At 30.6% G+C, this 23,182-nt stretch overlaps 1 protein-coding gene across 1 annotated transcript in view; it reads left to right on the top strand.

The window, feature by feature from the left end:
* LOC119603820 (ephrin type-B receptor 1-B) overlaps nucleotides 1-23,182 on the top strand; it is a 208,674-nt gene that overhangs the window by 41,577 nt on the left and 143,915 nt on the right. The window lies entirely within an intron of this gene.

The following is a 23,182-nucleotide window of genomic DNA, read 5'->3' as shown; positions in this document are numbered from 1 at the left end:
TATCCGAGTTATAGGCATTTAAAAATTTAGTGATACAAAATTTACCATACCTTGGTCCGCCTTTTTTTGAATACCGGGCGTAATTTTGGACCAAATGGACTCAATTTTTTCTTGTTAGTTAGACAACAAAATTTCCAATAATATACAAAAAATTTCAGATCAATATCATTTACAGAGCCAAAAATATACGTTTTTTAATTTAAAAATTCAAAAAATTTTCGATTTTTGCCGTTTTTTTACCAAAAATGTGTCTTAACACTTTTATTAATAAAATAAAATTTTCTTTAATAACATATAACAATTTTATAGTTTTCTAGAAGGTATCGTTACGCAGAACGCTTTGGCGTAAAAAACTTGTCCTATTTCTGTTATGGCATTGCTGACCTTTCCATCAATCATGTTTAAGCATAATAGGACCTTTCAATTATAAGGATAAGCAAACAAATAGAAAATAGGTAAATATAAGATTTAAATATGTTCAGTCATATTTAATACTAAAATATGAAAAATATGAAATTAAAGGATACAGGTTTAAATAAACATATTTTTGAATGTAATTGAGATATTGGCTTGAAAATGTTTGTAAAGAATAGAGAATTTCCATATCTAACTAAAAAGATATTAAGGAATAAATATGAACTAAATTGTTGTAGCTATCTGCGACCCTATTAAAATTTTGACAAAATCTTTATTTATGAACAAAACTCAATGAAATTTTCAACGCTTGTTAAATTTGTCATTTCAAATAAGAAAATGCAAAAAAAAAAATTGAAAAGGTCAAAGGGCATCCCGCAATTCCCAAAAATAGGAATGAAAATCCCAAAAATGGGATTTTTTACTTTTTTGCCCATAGGGTCCACATTTCTTTCAGGGCTGGGAAAATACTTTTGGAGTAAATAGAAAACATATTGAGGTTTCCAAAACTGCTTTTAGTTTTTGATCCCAGCTTTGGGATTTTAGAACATGTCGCCCAAAGTTGAAGTTTTGATAAAAAATAGGTCATATTCGGAAGGACGCAGTGGCAACATTTTCAAAAAATAGGACAAGTTTTTTACGCCAAAGCGTTTCGCGTAAAGATACCTTTTAGAAAACTATAAAATTGTTACATGTTCTTAAAGAAAATTTTATTTTATTAATAAAAGAGTTAGTGGCCTCCGGTAGGTTAGTGGTTAGTGTTCTAGTCTGGTAGACCGGAGGTGGTGGGTTCGATTCCCACCTGAGGCACTGGTTAAGGAGCGCACAACAGGCCCGATAGAGGCCTAGGTGTATTTCTTCGGATTTGATGTATATTCATCCTCCTTTCAAACTAACTAACTAATAAAAGAGTTAAGACACATTTTTGGTAAAAAAACGGCAAAAATCGAAAATTTTTTGAATTTTTAAATTAAAAAACGTATATTTTTGGATCTGTAAATGATATTGATCTGAAATTTTTTGTATATTATTGGAAATTTTGTTGTCTAACTAACAAGAATTGAGTCCATTTGGTCCAAAATTACGCCCGGTATTCAAAAAAAGGCGGACCAAGGTATGGTAAATTTTGTATCACTAAATTTTTAAATGCCTATAACTCGGATATTATAAGAGATAAGTAGTATGTCCAAGCATGTTTTTTCAAGATCTCGTCGAGCGCGAGTTTAAACATTTTACATGTCGTAGGTACCCTAATTTAAGCCGCCACAGCGCCGTCCCTGGGGCATCTGCGGGGTTCATCTTCAAAACTTAAACTCGAATACTCCTTGGCTACGCTTTCGTCAAATTTTATACCGATCGGATCAGCCGTTTAGAAATGCCAGATTTATTTCCAAAAAATTTCGATTCTGCCCCACTGTGCATTATTACATTCAGCATAATTGACATCATTGGCATATTCATTGTTGGCATTAATAAGCACATTTGCACTGGCTTTAGTAAAAGACACAACGTTTATGTTGACTTCGGTTGTGGTATCGTTAGCATTGGTTTCATCTGCGATAGCTCCAGTTTCATTTTTAAACTCTTCATCAGCATTATTATTACCATCTTCGGCTGCATAATCGCTTTTTATACCAGAAAGTTTCTTCCAGAGATTAAAATTACTAATATATTATTAACCAAAATGCACATTTTCTCATATTCATACGTATGCAATATTAATATGTAAACATATTTTATCCAAATAATATATTTAATTGCTTCCATTTAAAATATTTGTAGTATTTTTGCGAAAGATATTTACCCATACAAGCTATTGCATATTGCAGCTTACAGACAAATATAAAATTTTTTTCATAAGCAATATATTTCGCAGCAACTTGCTAACATATTTAAAATACCCACATATATTTTATATTGCTTGCCTATAATATCAAAATATTTTCCTACACAAATTATTCGTAGTAAAAAATATTCATGCCATGCCGGCAAAAATGTACGAACTTGAAATGTGCGCAAGCAGAGCATATACTATGTACCAAGGCGAATTCAGATAAGGTGGTGGCTGTTCTGCAACAACAACATTTTACATGTATTTTGTTTTTGCATTTGGTTTACGTAGATGTCAAAAACCATAAGTACGGCGAATTCATTTCATGAAAAATTTTTGTAAAATGTTTATATTTTATTAAAAATAATGATAAAGATATTAAATTTGTGAAGAAAATATATTCTGAATTGAATAATGTTTGTTTCAAACGAAAAATTCTATTCCGGCAGATTAATTTGCAAAATTTAAGTGAGTGCCTAAAATTAAGTAAAACTTAATTTTTTGTGAAAAATAAACATAAAAAAGTACATATTCAAGAAAAAATATATATAACGAATGAATGAATCTTTGTTGCGAATGGATAATTCTACTCCGGCGGAGTAATTTTCAATATTTGGCCATAATGTAGCAGACGCCGGCCGGGTAAATACCTCATATGGATTTTGTTATATAAAGCGTTCCGGAACACAATATTGTTTAATTTGTTAACATTTAATAGATTTCAAAATTAAGCCATATGTAAAAGTAAGCTGCCGTTGTTCGGCTAAATTCTTCATATGTGTTTCTTTATATAAAGTGTTCCGGAAGAGATTTTTTTAATTAATCACGTTAGCTACACAATGTTAATATAAAATATAAAACAATATTGTTTAATATGTTGACATTTAATAGAAAAAATATTTTTCCTAAATAACATATTTGTATACATACCAATTATTCCATTATTTAAATAAAATGATATTTGTTTACGAGATGCTTGGTATTTTTAGATTTTTTACACAAATAATTAAAAATATTAACGAAGTTTTTCTCCGTTTAACGGAATTTTTTTTTTGTGTTGGAATTGAAAGATTATAAAATGTGAGGAATGTATGCAAAAATAACCAAATATTAATTAGAAAATTATTGAAAACGTCTGTAGCTGTGTTTGTAGAAATGTTTAATGTACATATGTATATTAAATTAATGTTTAATTTGTATGTGGAGTATTAAAATGTATTTATTTGTATTGATTGTAAAAGTTAATATAATTAGAAAAATTTATATGATTAGAAAATATATGAGAAGATGCAAACAATTCAGTTTTTACATGAAATGAATAATAAGTCAAACAGAGTTACAACAAATTTTCTCTACAAAAAACGTGACCTGGTCGCAGTAGGAGCATACTTCGTATATTTTGATATTATGTGATAAATGTTGCTATTAGGTAAATATTTTACATATTATTGTTAAAGAATCATAAGTATTTAGTATAATTTTATATTTTTTGTTGTTGTTATTTTAAATATCGGACCATATATTATAAATTCCTGTAATTTTAGAAAATATAGCAAACAAATAAATAATAATTCGACATGTTTTAATGAGAATTTCCAAATATTGCTAAATTTTACTTTAGACCTCCAAAATTTACGCCTTAGGATTTCCCGATTTATATATAACTTCAGGGACATATTTTATATACCTGAGAGATAATATTTCGTAAATATTTTGTTTAAAATGTATAAGTAAAGAATTAGGACACATTTTGTAAAATATTACAAAAAAATAGTTTTTCTCGAAATTCGCAGAATTTAAATCGTATACAGCTTAACTATAAGAGGTATTGACGTATTTTTATACCCTCCACCACCATCAGTGGTGATAGAGGGTATATATAACTTTGTCATTCCGTGTGTAATACCAAGAAATATTCATCTGAGACCCAACAAGGTATATATATTCTGAGTCCTTATGAAATTCTGAGTCGATTTAGCTATGTCCGTCTGTCTGTGTAAAACACGCTCACGTTAAAACGAAGCAATATAATTTAACCAAATTCACCCAAAATATTCACTATTATCCGGTACAGTTTGGTATTGAAAATCAGCAAAATCGGTTCATATCGGGAAAAGTTATGAATCAAAATTTAAAACAACTCCAAAAAATAAGCATTTTTTACACATTCTGATGTAATTTTCTTGAAAACTATGCAAGATAATTTCATGAAAGTCATCATACGTTCGTTTCTACACAAGATATTGACTCCTGCTGAAAATTGCAAGAATCGGTCCATAATTTCATATACCTCCCATACAAAAGTACATATTCTCGGAAAATGAGTTTTTTGTTAATAACTTCCGTTAGAATGTTGATATCTTCACAAAATTTTACAAATTAAAATCTTATGTCAATAGAATTCTTTGGGATAAAACATTTTTTGGATCGGTCCATAATTGGGCATAGCTCCCATACAAGGTCCCCTCCAGAAAATCACTTAAACGCGCATAACTCATTACTAAATTAAGATATCCATATAAAATTTGGAATAAGTATTGCTCATATGCACAAAAATATTACTGTGAAAGTTTTTTCCGATCGATCCATAATTGGTCATAGCTCCCATACAGGGTCCCCTCCCGAAAATCACTTAAAAGCACATAACTCATTACTAAATTAAGATATCCATATAAAATTTGGTACAAGTACGTCTCTCATATACAGAAATATTTTTATCCAATTTTTTTGCGATCGGTCCATAATTGGTCATAGCTCCCATACAAGGACCCTTAACGAAAATCACTTAAACGCGCATAACTCATTACTAAATTAAGATATCCATATAAAATGTGGAATAGGTATTGCTAATATGCACAGAAATATTACTATGAAATATTTTTCCGATCGGTCCATAATTGGTCATAGCTCCCATACAAGGTCCCTTCCCGAAAATTACTTAAACGCACATAACTCATTACTAAATCAAGATATCCATATAAAATTTGGTACAATTATTGCTCTCGCATACAGAAATATTTCTCTTAAACGCACATTACTCATTACCAAATAAAGCCATTGATACAAAATTTGGCACAAATATTAGTTCGGTATACAAAAATTCTATTTCAAGATTTTTTCATGATCGGTCTATAACATGGGTGCGGTCGGTCCCATGCAAGTGTCCCTTCAGAAAATCACTTGAACACACATTACTTATTACTAAAATAAATTACAAAATTTGACTGAAATATAGTTTTTATGTACAGAAATTTTGCTTAAAGAATATTTTACGATCGGTCTATAATTGGTCATATCTCCCATACTAGGTCCTGCCCCTAAAAACAATTTGTGTAGAACAAAATTATATATATGTATTTTGAAAATCCTTAAATCTTTCACACACATGCATACATGCACATTATTAAATATCGTTAAAGCATATCTAAGGGCGCTATACAAATATAGAAGATAATGGGGTTTGTAATGTTCAACAAATCTTGGAATTGTAACAGTTTTAAGCTGTTTAAATCTTGGTGTTTTTCTATTTAAGACATGAGAAAACTTATTTCTACAAATATTTGATCAATTAAAAAACTATTAATATAAAAGTAGCTAGTGGAGTGTATTTAAGATTCGGCTCAGCCGAAGATAGCACTCCACAGTGGGGCAGAATGGAAATTTTTTGGAAATAAATCTGGCATTTCTAAACGGCTGATCCGATCGGGATAAAATTGGCGTGAGCGTAGCCAAGGAGTATTCGAGTTTAAGTTTTGAAGATGAACCCTGCAGATGCCCCTGGGACGGCGCTGTGGCGGCTCAAAGTAGGGTACCTACGACATGTAAAATTTTTAAACTCGTGCCATTTTTTTGTTTTTCACCCAAATACAAAGATTTTTATATTTTGTGAAAGCGCTCGACGAGATCTTCAAAAAACATGCTTGGACATACTACTTATCTCTTATAATATCCGAGTTATAGGCATTTAAAAATTTAGTGATACAAAATTTACCATACCTTGGTCCGCCTTTTTTTGAATACCGGGCGTAATTTTGGACCAAATGGACTCAATTTTTTCTTGTTAGTTAGACAACAAAATTTCCAATAATATACAAAAAATTTCAGATCAATATCGTTTACAGATTCAAAAATATATATATTCATTTTAGATTTATTAAATATGGTACTTAAAATAGTCTTTAATAAAATAATTAACTAAATAATTTTTAAAAATTGTCCAAATATTTTATTCAACACCAAATGTATGTTCTGTCATACTTAATATTAAAATATGAAAAAGATGAAATTAAAGGACACAGGTTTAAATGAACATATTTTTGAATGTAATTGAGATATTGGCTTGAAATTTTTTGTAAAGGGTCGAGAATTTCCATATCTAACTAAAAAATGATATTAAGGGATAAATATGGACTAAATTGTTGTAGCTGTCGGCTACCCTATTAAAATTTTGATATAAATCATAGTTTTAGAAATTAAACAAATATGTAATATATGACAAAATCTTTATTTATGAACAAAACTCAATGAAATTTTCAACGCTTGTTAAATTTGTCATTTCAAATAAGAAAATGCAAAAAAAAAAAAAATGAAAAGGTCAAAGGGCATCCCGCAATTCCCAAAAATAGGAATGAAAATCCCAAAAATGGGATTTTTTACATTTTTGCCTATAGGGTCCACATTTCTTTCAGGGCTGGGAAAATACTTTTGGAGTAAATAGAAAACATATTGGGATTTTAGAACATGTCGCCCAAAGTTGAAGTTTTGATAAAAAATAGGTCATATTCGGAAGGACGCAGTGGCAACATTTTCAAAAAATAGGACAAGTTTTTTACGCCAAAGCGTTCTGCGTAAAGATACCTTTTAGAAAACTATAAAATTGTTATATGTTCTTAAAGAAAATTTTATTTTATTAATAAAAGAGTTAAGACACATTTTTTGCAAAAAAACGGCAAAAATCGAAATTTTTTTGAATTTTTAAATTAAAAAACGTATATTTTTGGATCTGTAAATGATATTGATCTGAAATTTTTTGTATATTATTGGAAATTTTGTTGTCTAACTAACAAGAAAAAATTGAGTCCATTTGGTCCAAAATTACGCCCGGTATTCAAAAAAAGGCGGACCAAGGTATGGTAAATTTTGTATCACTAAATTTTTAAATGCCTATAACTCGGATATTATAAGAGATCAGTAGTATGTCCAGGCATGTTTTTTCAAGATCTCGTCGAGCGCTTTCACAAAATATAAAAATCTTTGTATTTGGGTGAAAAACAAAAAAATGGCACGAGTTTAAAAATTTTACATGTCGTAGGTACCCTACTTTGAGCCGCCACAGCGCCGTCTCTGGGGTATCTGCAGGGTTCATCTTCAAAACTTAAACTCGAATACTCCTTGACTACGCTCACGCCAAATTTTATCCCGATCGGATCAGCCGTTTAGAAATGCCAGATTTATTTCCAAAAAATTTCCATTCTGCCCCACTGTGCACTCTAACTTGTTTTCACTGTTTTATTCCTTAATCTATTGACTATAAATACCCTGATGATATTTCTAAAATTTTAAAATTTGATTAACAAAGATTTAAACAAGTCAGAGTGCTATATTCGGCTGAGCCGAATCTTAAGTACCCTCCACCAGCTACTTATACATATATTAATACTTTTCTAATTGATCAAATATTTGTAGAAATAAGTTTTCTCATGTCTTGAGTACAAAAAATACAAAGATTTAAACAGCTTAAATCTATTACAATTCCATGATTTATTGAACATTACAAACACCATTTTCTTTTTATTTTTATAGCGCTTAGCGATATTTAGTAATTTGCATGTATGCATGTGTGTAAAAGATTTAAGGATTTTCAAAATAAATATACATATATAATTTTGTTCTACACAAATTGATAATGCAACGAGTTAACTACGGTTAAAGCGCTTTTAGGGGCAGGACATAGTATGGGAGATATGACCAATTATAGACCGATCGTAAAAAATTTTTTAAGCAAAATTTCTGTTCATAAAAGCTATATTTCAGTCAAATTTTGTATCTATATCGTAATTTAGTAATAAGTAATGTGTGTTTAAGTGATTTTCTGAAGGGAACCTTGTATGGGACCGACCGCACCTATGTTATGAACCGATCGTGAAAAAAATCTTGAAATAGAATTTTTGTATACAAAATTAATATTTGGGCCAAATTTTTTATCAATAGCTTTATTTGGTAATGAGTAATGTGCGTTTAAGAGATTTTCGTAAAAGGACCTTGTATGGGAGCTATGACCAATTATGTATATAAAGACAAAATTTAAAAATTCTGTATCTATATCATTATTTGGTAATGAATATTGTGCATTTAAGTGATTTTCTGGAGGGGAGCTAGTATAAGAGCTATGACCAAATATGGACCGATCGTAAAACAATTTTATAGTTTAATTTATGTATATAAGAGCAATATTTTTGCTAAATGTATAGATATCAATATTTTGTAATGAGTTATGTGCATTTAAGTGATTTTCGGGAGGGAACCTTGTATGGGAGCTATGACCAAAGTTGGACCGATCATGAAAAAATGCTCAAATAACATTTCTGTGTACAAAAGTAGTATTTATGCCAAATGTTTTATGGGTATCACTATTTGATAATGAGTTATGTGCCTTTAAGTGTTTTTCTGAAAGGGACTTTGGGAGCTATGATCAATTATGGACCGATAGGAAAACAAATTCACAGTAATATTTGTCTGTATATGAGCAATGCTTGTGCTAAACTTTATATAAATATCTTAATTTAGTAATTAGTTATGTGCGTTTAAGTGATTTTCGGAAGGGGACCTTGTATGGGAGCTATAACCAATTATGGACCGATCGGAAAAAACTTTCACAGTAATATTTTCGTGCATATGTGGATATCTTAATTTTGTAATGAGTTATGTGCGTTTAAGTGATTTTCGGGAGGGGACCTTGTATGGGAGCTATGACCAATTATGGACCGCTCGGAGAAAAATTTCACAGTAATATTTTCGTGCATATGAGCAATACTTGTACCAAATTTTATGTGGATATCTTAATTTTGTAATGAGTTATATGCGTTTAAGTGATTTTTGGGAGGGGACCTTGTATGGGAGCTATGACCAATTATGGACCGCTCGGAGAAAAATTTCACAGTAATATTTCTGTGCATATGAGTAATACTAGTACCAAATTTTATATGGATATCTTAATTTAGTAGTGAGTTATGCGCGTTTAAGTGATTTTCGGGAGGGGACCTTGTATGGGAGCTATGACCAATTATGGACCGATCAGAAAAATCTTTCACAGTAAAATTTCCTTGCGTATGAGAAATACTTATAACAAATTTTATATGGATATCTTAATTTAGTAATGAGTTATGCGCGTTTAAGTGATTTTCGGGAGGGGACCTTGTATGGGAGCTATGACCAATTATGGATCGATGGAACAAAAATTTTACAGTAATATTTCTGTATGTGAGAGCAATACTTGTACCAAATTTTATATGGATGTCTTAATTTAGTAATGAATTATTTGCGTTTAAGTTATTTTCGGGAGGGGACCTTGTATGGGAGCTATGTCCAATTATGGACCGATCCAGAAAATTTTTTCTCTGAATGAATTCTATTCACATAAGATTTTAATTTGTAAAATTTTGTAAAGATTTCGAAATTGTGACGGAAGTTATTAACAAAAAATCCATTTTCCGGGAATATGTACTTTTGTATGGGAGGTATATGAAATTGTTGACCGATTCTGGCAATTTTCAGCAGTAGTCAAGCTCTTGTGTAGAAACGAATGTATGGTGATTTTCATGGAATTATCTTGCATAGTTTTCGAGAAAATTACATCAGATTGTGTAAAAAATGCTTATTTTTTTCGAGGTTGTTTCAAATTTTGATTCATAACATTTCCGGATGTGAACCGATTTTGCTTATTTTCAATACCAAACTGCCTAGGATAATAATAAATATTTTGGGTGAATTTCGATAATTTTTGTTGCTTTGTGTTAACGTGAGAATGTTTTATACAGACAGACAGACAGACGGACGGACGGACAGACGGACATAGCTAAATCGACTCAGAATTTCATAAGGTCCAAGAATATATATACTTTGTTGGGTCTCAGATGAATATTTCTTGGTGTTACACACGGAATGACAAGGTTATATATACCCTCTATCACCACTGATGGTGGTGGAGGGTATAAAAAACTGAAAATGGAGTTTTGAAACTGCCGTGTAAAAAATTATTTTTTTGATCATAGCTAAGAAATGGACAAAAACTTCCATTCGAGTAAATATAGATATATTTTATGTAATAAATAGTAATAAATAGATTTATTAGAATATTTTCCAAAATAAGTTAAATTTTTTCAGCATTTCCTAATCAAGTGATCTGAGGCCTGGGGAATTTTTAATAACATTCAAATTTTTGAACCAATTTTTCTGTTTTAAATCTTTTTGAAATACTAAATATATGTACATTATGAGTCTTTAACAATAATATGTAAAATATTTACCTAATAGCAAAATTTATCACATAATATCAAAATATACGAAGTATGCTCCTACTGCGACCAGGCCACGTTTTTGGAGACAAAATCTGTTACTCTGTTTGATTTAAAGTAACAAGAATTATATATAATATAAATTATGAAGGGCAGTATTTGCTTTATTTAGAGGTACTAACCGTGTTTCTATTATTTACCGTTCTGGAGTTATAGCTTCATATATTAGCTTTTGTCCAAAAGTTTGTATTTTTTCAAAGCGAAGAGCGGCACGTGTTAACGTCTTTTAATCGAGCACAAATTTCGGCTATCTCAATATCTGGAAAGGGGAACCATTTTGTGGGGTTAAGACGAACAAGATTCCTACATTTTTTCTCCCCATATAAGATCCGGATCTGTCTAATGCACATACATATATAATTGTGTATATAATTGTCATTACATGTAAAAACTTAATTGTATTTTTTGCATCTTCACATATATTTTCTAGTTATATAAATTTTTATACCCTACACCACTTTAGTGGGGAGGTATATTGGACTTGTGCTGATGTTTGTAACATACAAAAATATTCGTCCTAGACCCACCTTAAAGTATACCAATCGGCTTAGAATCGTTTTCTGAGTCGATTATGCTATGTCCGTCCGTCCGTCTGGCTGGCTGGCTGTCCATGTAAACATTGTGCGCAAGATACAGGTAGCAATTTTCAAAATAATTGGATGAAATTTGGCACGCACGTTTTATTTGACCCAAGGACGACCCAAATAGTTAAAATCGGTCCATTATTTCACCTAGCCCCCATAGAACAGAACCCCCCGAAAAGGGCTTCTGAGCTCATAATTATGTTAAATATACAGATATATCGATAAAATACGGCACAACTAAGTTCTATAGAAGTCTTGATGACCCTGCCAAATTTCATAAAGATCGGGCCCCATTTGACCCTAGCTCCCATACAAAGTCCCCTTCAGAAAATTACTTGAATATCCCAAATTAACTTATAAACACAAATATCGCGATGAAATTCAGCACAATAAAATATTATGTAAATATAAATATATTCACAAAATTTTATCGGGCTTGGTCCATATTTGCCCCTAGCCCCCATATAAAGCCTCTTTCAGAAAATTAGTTTTTCATCCATAAATTGCATAAATATATCGGAACAAGGGAATATTGAAGATAAATGCTTTATTATGAAAAATAAATCACTTTTAATATTCATAACTGGTGTAGGGTATCATATGGTCGGCCTCGCCCGACTATACTTTCTTACTTGTTCTACTTATATTAACTTTTACAATCAATACAAATAAATAAATTTTAATACTCCACATAAAAATTAAACATTAATTAAGTCATATGAAATCCAAAAAGCGCTAAGTTACAAAAAAATCAAAATCGACTTTTTGATTGATTATGATGCACCGGATCAAAATACATGTTCCTGCTAAACTTTACACTCCTACAATTAAAATCAACGTCAATATCAAAGAAATTCTAAAAGGTTATGTTCTATAATTACCTTAAAATTCATGAAAATTTTAAAATTCATTTGAATTTTTAACTTTGAAACTGTGAAATATTATAAGTTGGCATCAAATGAAACAAAAATGCCACTTTTAGCGAATCCTTGTAATTTAGAGATTATTTTATCAGTTTTAGAATTTTTTCAAAGAAAAATTGCAATTTCCTAAAATCTTTATGAAAACAAAGAACCCTTATGGCTTCCATGTTTCGGCCTATTTAACCAACAAAACCCGATTTGAATTTAGTTGAAAATGTTAAAACTTACTATTATTTAATGTAATTTAGGCACTTTTGGGTTTCAGAAAAAACAAATTCTCAAGGGCGTAAGTTTCATATCTCCGTAAGTAAAACAAAAACCGCAAATTTTTCTTCAAATAATAATTTATCAATAAGAAATAAGCTTAACTTGAGAAAATGTTGAACATTTTTGGTTTATTTATCATTTTAGACGGTTTTTTGCTTCTCCTGAAAAATTTGTTCAATGTGACTTAGGGCTTTTTGGATATGACGATATGTACCATAAACATTTATACAAACATAGCTACAGACGTTTTCAATAATTTTCTAATTAATATTTGGTTATTTTTGCATACATTCCTCACATTATATAATCTTTCAATTCCAACATAAAATGTAAAATTTTAGACCATAAATAATTTCCTATATTAAATAATATTTAAAATTTGTAGTAAAAATATTACAACCTCATAGTCGCGACTATCGTTTTATTTAGTAGTTTCGTCGTCGCATATGTACATATGTGCTCTGCTTGCGCACATTCAAGTTCGTACATTTTTGCCGGCATGGCATGAATATTTGTTACTACGAATAATTTGTGTAGGAAAATATTTTGATATTATAGGCAAGCAATCTATATATATAAAAATTAATGTGTGTTTGTATGTATGTTTGTTTGTTTGTACTTTATAGACAGCTAAACGGCTGAACCGATTTCCTTGAAATTTTCAGAGTGTCTTCATCTACACTTAGTCGCAAAACTCTACATACGACTAGATTTTTTAATTAAAACGTAACATTTTATTGAAACGCCATGAATATTTTTATTAAAAAAGATAAAAAACAAATTAACGTAAACTTAAAAATCATAATTCATTTATTTTAACTATGTTTATTCAAAATAATAATAAAATTCAGTCTTTTTTCTTACAGCAAAAGTTAACATACGATATTATGGAGGACTTTGTGAGATGTTTATACATCTTTAATGGCTTGAATGTACTCCTTTTGCATAAAAAACTTCTTTAAGTCTTTTTGGCATCGAAGAAACTAGTTTTTTTGTTGTTTCTGCAGAAATATTTTCCCATTCTTCCTTTAAAATCTCTTTTAACTGAGAAATAGACGACGCTCGCCTATTTTTAAGTTTCTGCTTTAAATGAGCCCATAAATGCTCGATGACATTAAGGTCTGGAGATTGCGGAGGATGTGGAAGCTTCGATTTTACATTGTAAAGTAGCCATTCTCTAACAAGTCCCGAGCTGTGCTTGGGGTCGTTGTCGTGCATAAATATAAAATTATCGTTAAGATTTAATTTTTGAACACTAGGCATAAAATCGTTTTTGAGAATGTCAATATAGCCATGACTGTTCATAATGCCATCTATAAATCTTAATTTTCCAACTCCAGAAGCACTCATGCATCCACACACCATAACGGAACCACCACCATGTTTTACTGTACTGCATACGTTCTTTTGTTCTAAGGCAGTACCTCGCTTTCTCCATACTCTGGCTCGACCATCGTTTCCAAAAAGGTTAAATTTACACTCATCCGTAAAAATAACTCTTTCCCAAAACGTAGAGTCATTCAAATGAACGTCTTTGTACTGAACGGCATAGTCGAAACGCTTCTATTTATTAATAGGACATAATCATTTTTGATATCTTTTCTTAATTCTGCACTACTTTTTTTAGGATTTTCAATAACATCTCTTACAATTTTTCGCTTCAGTCTTTCATCAAGCTTTAATGGACGTCCTGTTCGTGGCAAACTTTCATAGCTTCCTGATCTATTATAGTTTTTTATTATTGTTTGGACGGTAGACTTTGACAAACCAAGGATTTCTCCAACCTTTGCCATAGATTTGCCTTCATTTGATAACTTGATTACTAATTTCCGAACTTCGATGGAAATTTCTTTTCTTTTGGCCATTTTTTGGTATTGTTTCACTATTAATCCAAATATTTCACTAAATTTCGCACCAGTAGTTAAAATTAAGCTAAACGAACTCCAAATCATTGATTTAACAGGCTTACCATAATAATATTTATTTAAATTTAAAATCGTATGAAAATTTTTGCAACTCATTCTAATAAGCTACTTAGTAAAAAATATAAAAAATAAATTCTAAAAATATATTTTTTTATAATTTTATAATTCGTAAGATATAAAGAATGTTATTTAAACATTAAAAACAAAAAATGTTAAAAAAATTTACATAAAATATAAAAATTTATGGACAATTTAACAAAATAAGCATGTCGTATGTAGAGTTTTGCGACTAAGTGTATGTCAGGAAGGAACTATAGGCTACCATTTTTTTTGGAATTTCAAGTAGGCGAGGTGCCACGACCACCTACAAAATAAGTATTAAAAGTCGCATATCTCAGAAATTGCAACAGCTAGAGTCCTCAAATTTTGTATGAAGAACTTTGACATTCATATGAACACATGTTGACAAAATGGGCAGCATAGCTACAGTGGGCGTGGCACATCCCATATAAAGAAAATCTTAAATTAGTATATCTGAGAAAATATAACATCTAGAGTCCTCAAATTTTTTCGAAGCCTCTGTAGTATCAACATGAATATTTGGGACGGGCTACGAATAGGGGGCGTGGCATCTCCCACAGGAATTAAATACCAAAATTCGTTTATCTGGAAAACTATTGGAGTTATAATCCTAAAATTTTGCACGAAGACCTTTAACATCCATATGAATATTTGCGGGAAAAAATGGGCGGACTTTCATAAGCAGGGCTTGGCACCTCCCATATGAATCTACCTATCTTCTATATATATAAAAACTAGCTAAAACCCGGCGTGCTTTGCTACTCCTGTCGATATAAAAAAAAATTCAAAATATATTGATATACATTTTTTGTTTATAAAAATTTTATTAATATCCTATCTATCCAAAACCATAAAGTAATAAGACAAAGAAAGTTTGATATTTAAAGTATTGTATTAATTAATGATATATATGTACATATATTATTTCTTACAAGGAGGATTTTATTTCATTGATGCGCCAGGAGGAACCGGAAAAACTTTTCTCATCTCATTAATTTTAGCTAAAGTTTGATCACAAAAGAATATTGCCTTAGCCATTGCGTCATCAGGTATTGAGCACCACTTTTAGATGGAGGCGGAACTGCGCATTATGCACTCAAATTACCGTTGAAAACACAATTTTCTGAAGATTATGCATGTAATGTTAAGAAAAATTCTTCAATGGGTAAAATCCTGCAAACATATAAAATAATAGTGTGGAATGAATGCACCATTGCCCACAAAAAATCCTTAGAAGCGCTTGATCGCACTTTAAGGGACATGAGAAGTAATTGTAATTTATTTGGAGGTGCATTAATTCTTTTAGCGGGTGATTTTCGCCAGACACTTCCTGTGATACCTGGTTCAACACCGGCTGATGAACTCAATGCTTGCCTGAAATCATCATATCTCTGGCAACATGTTCACACGTTAAAATTAACAACAAACATGCGTGTACAATTGAAAAACGATGATTCAACTTCAGGTTTTGCAAAACAATTGCTGGATTTAGGAAATGGAAAAATGCCAATTGAGCCAACCACAAATTGTGTAAAGTTTCCCTCTAACTTTTGCAGGATCACACAATCAAAGGAAGAGTTAATAAATTGTGTTTTTCCAAATCTTCAACGTAATTTCAAAAGTAGGCAGTGTTTATGTGAGCGTGCTGTACTGGCACCCAAAAACATTGACATTAATTTTATGAATAATATTATTTTGAATAGAATCGATGGTAATTTAAAAACATGTCGTCAATTATCCTGTAGAATTTTTGAAAACACTTGATTTACCAGGCTTTCCACCCCACGAATTGAAGTTGAAAATTGGCGTTTCAATTATTTTATTGCGAAATATTGGTATTCGATTAACAGTTAAGAAATTAATGAACAACTTAATCGAAGCAACGATTATAACTGACCAATATAAAGGAACGTATGTCTTACTACCTCGGATCCCAATGACAACATCGGAAATGCCATTCGACTTTAAACGGTTGCAATTTCCTATACGTTTGGCATTCGCGATGACAATAAACAAATCTCAGGGTCAATCCCTGCAAGTGTGCGGAATAAATCTCGAAAATCCATGCTTCTCACATGGTCAGCTTTATGTTGCATGCTCGCGAGTTGGGAAAACTTCACATTTTTATATCTATATATAAATATCATTAATTAATAAAATACTTTAAATATCAAGATTTCTTTGTCTTAAAACTTTATGGTATTGGATAGTGACAAACAAATATTAATAAAATTTTTATAAACAAAAAATGTATATCAATATATTTTGAAAATTTTTTATTTTATATCGACAGGAGTAGCAAAGCACGCCGGGTTTTAGCTAGTATTAATATATAACACGATTGAAAAAACTTTGTTTGGCGAATCTGAACATAAAATATTTCATGTTAACAAACAGCAATGCGGATGATTTTCATAAAACAAATTGATTTGCAGCAAAAAAATATTTTGTCATTGTTTCATCAATGTGAACACCAAAAGTCAAATAATTTACGTTAATTTGGCAAAATAATTGTTTGATCTTGCAAACCAAATGTAAGATCAAATAACGTCAAATAACAGCTGTTCTTGTTGATTTTCTGAAAAAAAGTGTTATCACCTCATACAAAAATGTATAGTAAATAGCAGGGATTCAAAAAACTGATAATTGCAGTCGCAAATTACTAAATATTTGACTAAATTTAGTACCATGCTTAAAAAATAGTAACTAGTTAAAATTTCCCCTTACAAGCTAACTGAAGTCAGTCAACTGTGTCAACACATTGCTGCAATAACTTGCAAGTGGTTTTGTTTTTCTTCAGCAGCCACACACACAAGCAGCGGCCATGTTAAGTTTTTCAACTCAGCCGAACTGAACACAACGACTGAACAGTAAAAACAGTTTTGCGTGTGCTGCTTACGTATTGCTTAGTTCTTGGTTTCGTTTTCTTACTAAGGGACGTAAAAAAACTGATAGTTTGACTGGTTAGTACAAATCAAGCCGACTGAACAATAAAACTTGATGGGTTGTTTGTTCATTAAGACTTTGTTATTGTATGCAATTTGTTTTAGTATATTGTATGTTTTTGTGTTTAAATTTGACAAAAGTAAACAAAGTAATTTATAATTATTGCTAATAGAAATTGTTAATTAATTTAAAATTTATAAAATTATAAATTACTATACTTATAAATTTAGATATTTTCTTTAAATAAAAATTGATTTAAATTTAAGCATTTTGATGATTTTTTAGTGAGATTTTGTTATTGTATGTATGTATGTATATTAGGGTGGGTCGAAAATAGGCTTTTCGCTCTGATCAACATCTAATAGTGAAATTATGTTGTATTTTAACGTCAAATGGAAGACTGTAAAATATTATTCAATTATTTTGACGGTAAGGGCCCGCGCATCGCCGCCAAAGTTTGTAAATGCGTTTATATGGGAAAAATGGCACTTTTTGGAGTTTTTCACAAAATGATGCTTTAAGTATTAATTATTGCACCATTTTATAGCAAAATCGTAATGTCTACAAAATTGTCTTTCCAAAAAGATGGAAAAACTCAAAATTGGTTAAAAAAGTTTTGAGTTATTAAAATTTCCCCCGAGAATTTTGTGATTCTGAAGACATATAAAAGTAAATATAAGAAAATTTTTGTTAGTTTTGAAAAATTTTACAAAAAAATATTATGTTTATCTGTATAAGGTTCATAAATGTGCTAGTACGAATTTTTGTTCAAATTGGATAACGCTTACTCGGTTTAGTCTGTGGTCAAAAAAGAGCCATTATTTTAACAGCATCTCCAAAACTCCATTTTCAAACTTTAAAAAATTTTGTTAAATGGATTATTAAAAATTAAAGTTTTCTATGCTGGATATTATAAAGGATATATATAAGAATTAAACACAGAAAGAATGAGCTTAATACCTCTCATAGTTTTACCGTACCTGCGATGTGAATTTGAAGGATTTCGGGAAAAAGGCAATTTTTGCCAATAGTTAAGTAAAAATTATATTATTACCAATTGTTGCTTAATTTTGATCAAGTAAATTGCGATTATTATTTCCGAGTCCATGGAAAGTTAGTTCTAATAAAATTTTCGAAACTAAAAATCATTAACCCTCTAAACACCGGGGTCAAAATCAAATTTTTGAATTTTATGTTCTTGAAGAAATAAGAGCATGATGTTGTTAATTTGTTGATGGATATTGATGAAACTTCTTAGAAGTTATTTTTACTACATTCAAATAATACGATAAACCAAATACTGGATATATATCCATTAAATCTTTAAGAAAATTAATTTTATAAAATTCCTTTTTAAAAGTGTTTTTTGTAGTGTTTAAAAAATCGGTCTTGAATTGACCCCAAGTATGACAGAGGGTTAATTTTTGAAGAAGTTTAATTCCTAGATTTCTGGATATATTTTCGTGTAGTTTGTCAAAATGAATTCATAATTAAATACACAATATTTTGCTATTTTTAATGAAGAATATTAAATATACAAAAACTTGATTTTGACCCCGGTTTTTAGAGGGTTAATGATTTTTAATTTCGGAAATTTTATCAGAAATAACTTTTCATGGACTCGGAAATAATAATCGCAATTTAATTGATCAAAATTAAGCAACAATTGGTAATAATATAATTTTTACTTAATTATTGGCAAAAATTGCCTTTTTCCCGAAATCCTCCAAATTCACATCGCAGGTACGGTAAAACTATGAGAGGTATTAAGCTCATTCTTTCTGTGTTTAATTCTTATATATATCCTTTATAATATCCAGCATAGAAAACTTTAATTTTTAATAATCCATTTAATAAAATTTTTTAAAGTTTGAAAATGGAGTTTTGGAGATGCTGTTAAAATAATGGCCCTTTTTTGACCACAGACTAAACCGAGTAAGCGTTATCCAATTTGAACAAAAATTCGTACTAGCACATTTATGAACCTTATAAAGATAAACATAATATTTTTTGTAAAATTTTTCAAACTAACAAAAATTTTCTTATATTTACTTTTATATGTCTTCAGAATCACAAAATTCTCGGGGGAAATTTTTAATAACTCAAAACTTTTTTAACCAATTTTGAGTTTTTCCATCTTTTTGGAAAGACAATTTTGTAGACATTACGATTTTGCTATAAAATGGTGCAATAATTAATACTTAAAGCATCATTTTGTGAAAAAACTCCAAAAAGTGCCATTTTTCCCATATAAACGCATTTACAAACTTTGGCGGCGATGCGCGGGCTCTTACCCTCAAAATAATTGACGTTAAAATACAACACAATTTCACTATTAGATGTTGATCCGAGCGAAAAGCCTATTTTCGACCCACCCTAATATACATACATACATACATACAGACATACATACATACTACATACATACATACATACATACATACATACATACATACATACATACAGACAGACAGACAGCAGACAGACAACAGACAGACAGACAGACAGACAGACAACAACAGACAGACAGACATACAGACAGACGACAGACAGACAGACAGACAGACAGACAGACAGACAGACAGACAGACAGACAGACAGACACAGACAGACAGACAGACAGACAGACAGACAGACAGACAGACAGACAGACAGACAGACAGACAACAGACAGACAGACAGACAGACAGACAGCAGACAGACAGACAGACAGACCGACAGACAGACAGACAGAACAGACAGACAGACAGACAGACAGACAGACATACAGACAGACAGACAGACAGACAGACAGACAGACAGACAGACATACATACAGACATACATACATACATACATACATACATACATACATACATACATACAGACATACATACATACATACATATACATACATACATACATACATACATACATACATACAATAACAAAATCTCACTAAAAAATCATCAAAATGCTTAAATTTAAATCAGTCAAAATATAGTAATTTCTAATTTTATAAATTTTAAATTAATTAACAATTTCTATTAGCAATAATTATCAATTACTTTATTTACTTTTGTCAACGTTAAACACAAAAACATACAATATACTAAAACAAATTGCATACAATAACAAAGTCTTACTGAACAAACAACCCATCAAGTTTTATTGTTCAGTCGGCTTGATTTGTACTAACCAGTCAAACTATCAGTTTTTTTTACGTCCCTTAGTAAGAAAACGAAACCAAGAACTAAGCAATATGTAAGCAGCACACGCAAATCTGTTTTTACTGTTCAGTCGTTGTGTTCAGTTCGGCTGAGTTGAAAAACTTAACATGGCCGCTGCTTGTGTGTTTGGCTGCTGAAGAAAAACAAAACCACTTGCAAGTTATTGCAGCAGTGCGTTGACACAGTTGACTGACTTCAGTTAGCTTGTGAGCTAAAAATAAATACTTGAACTTTCTTCAGTTCAGTCGACATTTAAAAAAATAAAACTAAAAACTAAATATTAAACCCTGGTAAATAGTCGCTTATATGATTGGTTTTATTTTTTATAAAATAAAAATCTGAGACAAAGTAGTTGTGACATTTAAAAGAAATTTAATAATTTAAATTTAAATACAAAAATTCGTATATCTAGGAAAGCATTGCAGCTAGAATTACCTTATGTGCATTTGGAAAAAATAGTTGAACTAGCAATAACGGGCGTTGCACTCCCCATATAAATTAAAACTAAAATTCGTATATCTGGAAAAGCTAGAACACTAAAATTTTATATGGGATATTTTTACATCCATATAAACATAAAGAAATCTATTGTGCGAACCACAAATAATGGTCGTGATACTTTTTATAGAAAGTTAAAAATGTGTATAATGATAGTAGTTTCTCCCATGAAAAGTAAATATGATAGGTAAAAAGATTTTTATATATTGTTTTTAGGGTAGCAAGCACACTGGGTATAGCTAGTACTATATATAGTTATACTACATAATATATGCATCTATAGTCTACTTGGTAGTCTAGTCTATAGTTTACTATATAGTATAGGCTAGTCTAAATTCTAGTCTACGGTCTAGTTTATAGTCTTGTCTAAAGGCTAGCCTATACTGTAATCTATATTCTAGTCTAGTTTATAATGTAGTCTAAATTCTAGTTGGAAATGAGAATTTTCATTTATAATTCAGAAAATATCAATTGAAATTGAAATATTACATTTGAAATTCAGAAAAGAACTGATGAAAATTAGATTTTTTATTTGAAATTCGGAAAACAAAAATTGAAAATGAGATTTTTCATCTCAAATTCCGAAAATTCCAATTTAAAATTAGATTTTACATTCGAAATTCAGACAATTCCAATTGAAAACAGGTAAGAAATTATAGTCGGGCGAGGCCGACCATATAATACTCTACACCTGTTACAAAATTAAAATGTGATTTAGCTGTCATACTAAAGCATTTAAGTTGAATTGTACCTTGCCTCAGAAATACTTAAGCCATTTATTATTGAATAAAATTGTGGACTTTTAGTCAAATTTTGAAGGGGGCTTTGTATAGGGGCTATGGTCAAATGAGACCCTATAACTATAAAATTTTTGAGGGTCATCAAGGCTAGTAGAGAACTTGGTTTTGCAGCTTTTTGTCGGGATACGAGTATATTAAACATAATTATGAACTTAAGAGCCTTATTCGGCGGGTTCAGTTGTATGGGGGCTAGGTGAAATAATCGACCGATGTTAACCTTTTCCAATAGGCTTCGTCTTCGGTACCATAGAAGATCATGTGCCAAATTTCATTGAATTATCTTCAAATTGCGACCTGTAGTTGGATTATAAGGCTTACGAGCCCTATTCGGGGGTTCAGTTGTATGGGGGCTAGGTGAAAAAATGGACCTATGTTAACCATTTTTAATAGGCTTCTTTTCTGATGCCATAGAATATCGTGAGCCAAATTTCATTGAATTATCTTTAAAATTGCGACCTGTAGTTTGATTACAAAGTTTACAAGCCAATTCGGAGGTTCAGTTGTATGGGGGCTAGGTGAAATAATGGACCGATCTTAATTAATTATTTATTAATTTTCAATAGGATTCGTCCCAAATTTCATTGAATTATCTTCATAATTGCGACCTGTAGTTTGATTACAAGGTTTACATGGACGCATGGACAGACGGACGGACATAGCTAAATCGACTCAGAAAATGATTCTAAGCCGATTGGTATACTTTAAGGTGGGTACAGGACCAATATTATTGTGCGTTACAAACAACAGCATAAACCCAATATACCCTCCCCACTAAAGTGGTGTAGGGTATAATGAGATTTTTCATTTGAAATTTAGAAAAATTCAATTGAAAATTAGATTTTTCATTTGAAATTCAGAAAACTGTATGGATGTTTTTCAACCTTAACTTAAAACAAAGAACATAGAATGTGCGTCTCATACAAGATACATTTTCAATAGCGGGTCGTGATACATAAAGAGTACGTGTAAATCTTAACAACCTGCACGTCGAATTTGTGAATTTCAAATGAAAAATCTCAATTTAAAATGAAAATTCTCATTTTCAATTCATCTTTTCTAAATTTCAAATGAAAAATCCCATTTTCAAATGTTCTCTTCTGAATTTCAAAAAATGGAAAATTTCAATTGATA

This window comes from Lucilia sericata, unplaced genomic scaffold (assembly GCF_015586225.1).
Source record: "Lucilia sericata isolate MDLA Ls3-8-SP2 unplaced genomic scaffold, ASM1558622v1 Contig000342F_arrow, whole genome shotgun sequence".
NCBI lineage: Eukaryota > Metazoa > Arthropoda > Insecta > Diptera > Calliphoridae > Lucilia > Lucilia sericata.
The sequence above is the reverse complement of the archived record's forward strand: the minus strand, read 5'-3'. Positions and strand labels throughout refer to the sequence as shown.